This window comes from Cervus elaphus, chromosome 25 (assembly GCF_910594005.1).
Source record: "Cervus elaphus chromosome 25, mCerEla1.1, whole genome shotgun sequence".
Lineage (NCBI taxonomy): Eukaryota > Metazoa > Chordata > Mammalia > Artiodactyla > Cervidae > Cervus > Cervus elaphus.
This window is the reverse complement of record NC_057839.1, coordinates 27370497-27373616: the sequence shown is the minus strand read 5'-3', so window position 1 is coordinate 27373616 and position 3120 is coordinate 27370497.

Genomic DNA, 3120 nt, shown 5'->3' with positions numbered 1-3120 from the left:
CGAGAAAGTGATGCCATCCAGCCATCTCATCCTCTGCTGTCCCCTTCTCCTCCTGCCTCCAATCCCTCTCAGCATCAGGGTCTTTTCCAATGAGTCAACTCTTCGCATGAGGTGGCCAAAGTACTGGAGTTTCAGCTTCAGCATCAGTCCTTCCAATGAACACCCAGGACTGATCTCCTTTAGGATGGACTGGTTGGATCTCCTTGCAGTCCAAGGGACTCTCAAGAGTCTTCTCCAACACCACACTTCAAAAGCATCAATTCTTCAGTGCTCAGCTTTCTTCACAGTCCAACTCTCACATCCATACATGACCACTGGAAAAACCATAGCCTTGACTAGACGGACCTTTGTTGCAAAGTATTAGAAGGGCCAAAGTCCAGAACACTGATAACACCAAATGATAGTGAGGATTTACAGTAACAGGGACTCTCATTCATTGCTGGTGGGAATGCAAAGTGGTACAGTCACTGCAGAAGACCATTGGCATTTTCTTACAAAATTACACATACTTCAGTAATTGCATTACTTGATATTCACCCAAAGGAGTTTCTAACTTATAGTCACACAAAAACCTGCACAGAGATATTTACAGCAGCTTTATTCATAATTGGCAAAACTTGGAAGCAACCCAGATGTCCTTCAGTAGGTAAGTGGATAAACTGTGGCATACCCAGGCAATGAAATATTATTCAGTGCTAAAAAGAAATGAGCTACCAAGCTATGAAAAGACATGGAGGAATCTTAAATGCATATTATTGAATGAAAGAAGCCAATTGGAAAAGGCTCCATAGTATGTTTCCCACTATATGACATTCTGGAACAGGCAAAACTTTGGAGTAGAAGAGATATCTGTGTTTACCAAGGATTAGGAGGGAGGGAGGGAGGAGGGAAAGGATTAGTAGGCAGAACACAGAGGAGTTTTAGGGTAGTGAAAGTATTCTATATGATAATATAATGGTGGATACATGTCATTATACATTTGTCCAAACCCATAGAATGTACAACACTAGTGAATTCTAACAGAAGCTATGGACTTTGGGTGATAGATGTGTCCATGGGGAGGCTGTGTGTGGGGGTAGTGGTGTTGTGACGGGCTGTATACGGAAAAATCTCTTTACTTTCTGCTCAGTTTTGCTATGAACCTACTACTGCTCTAAAAAAACAAAGTCTACTGGAAAAAAAAAAAAAGCAAGGCATATTTGTCTTGTTCCAGAAATAGCAAAGAAACCACTGTGGTTTCTCTCCAGTGGAAGAGAAGGATAGAAAGAGGGGCAGGAGCCCAGCCACCTAAGGCCTCTGAGGCCAAGGAAAGAAGTGTGAAAATGTGGTTGTTTGGAGCCATTTAGTATTCCCTAGTGACTTGTTTTTAGAAAAGCATAATGAAATGGAAAGTTGATGGTTATAATGATGATTCTGTAAATTGAATTATAAATAATATGCTTCATTTTCTAGAGAAATCTCTTTATAATGTATTACTGTATCTACTTCCTTGAGTGAACAGTAACAAGTTTTTAATACTTGAGTATATTTTCTAGGTATCCATGGCCTTTAAGGGGTGGTGTCTTTCCTGCTATTAAGGTGCCATGGGGCTAGGAACCATGTCCCTGTCATTCATGACCCCTAAACATTTGCTCCTGCACTGGTTCTGTAAACAATCTCTGGAATCCAGCAGTTCCCCAGCCATGACTCTACAGAGAAGCCCAACCTGTCTATAAATGCCATCCCCTCAAATTTAAGCAACATTCACACCTGAAACAGATTTCCAGTCTCCCTCCCTATTTGAAATCCCAAAGCATTGCAAGTTTCATGCTACTTTAATCACTTTTTAATCTAAAAAGTTAACTACCAGATGAATAGAAAAGGTGAAACAGAATATATTTATCTTAAATATTTTGGATTAGCTTCTCAGAAGCTAATAAGTAAAATAAATTGTATTCTTGATGGTTCATACCTGTTGACATCATGATTCTGACCACATCAATTGCTGACATCAAAATTCAGTGACCTCTGTTAATTGCTGTGAGAACTGTCCTAACCCAGAATTTTTAGCTACAAGTGTGTGTAATTCAGAATTTGCTTACTGAATTGAATTAAGGGTTTGTATTAGGGATAAATACTGTGGGAGTAATTCTGGTATATTGGGTTGGTGGTTTTGTGCAGGAAGTTTAGAATACCACAGCTCTTATAATGATTGTATACTCTTCTGGCTCCTTTCCCAGATTTGCTTGAAAAGGGTCAGAGGACAGGATGAAATTAATGACATATGAATGCTAACACCCAATTAGAGGTGTCTTCAAAGGAATAATTAGGCTAGACTTAATAAGAGGGGATTCTGAGAAGAAAAAGCTTTAGGCAAATTACACTCTAAAAGAAAAGAAGATGTGAAATAAGGCAACTCTAGGAGATTGGAGTTGATTAAAACTTCAGGAAGTGATTTTATCTACTTATCTTAAAAATAGTATAAACATAGTGAGACAAATGGATGGAGCGGGGTGGTCACTGAGTCCAGGCTAGGAGCAGGGGTCTGAACACTGGTATCCTTCCTCCAGCACATATCCGGGGGCTGTAATTTTAGGAACCCTATTCTCTTTATGATGAGAAGGAAATGGCAACCCATTCCATTATTCTTGCCTGGAGAATCCCACGGACAGAAGAGTTTGGTGGGCTACAGTCCATAGGGTCGCTAAGAGTCGGACACGACTGAAGCGATTTAGCATTCTCTTTATGAAAGAGGACAAGGTTTTTGCTTTTCAAAATAACAGCAGCAGCAGCAAACACTTAAACTGTGCTTCCCACCTATAATGCAAGCTATCTGTTTCATTTTCCTCATCTGTAAATAGAGATTCCACGATTATCAAATCCCCACAACAAATCCAGGAGTGCAAAAAGTGACTTGCTCAAGGTCATACAGGCAGGGATTATCAGAAGACAGATCGACCCCAGTAGCCTGGAGCGGAAGCTTAAACTCTCATTCACGTGTTTTAGGAAGGGGACGGGACACAGGCAAAACGCCAGCTCTCTCAGCAAATTTATTTTAGTGTAAACTCTCCAGTGCCCCCCTCTGCTACACCACCCTTAGCTCTTAATTGGTGAAACGCAGCGCCTTCCTTACTTTGCTCT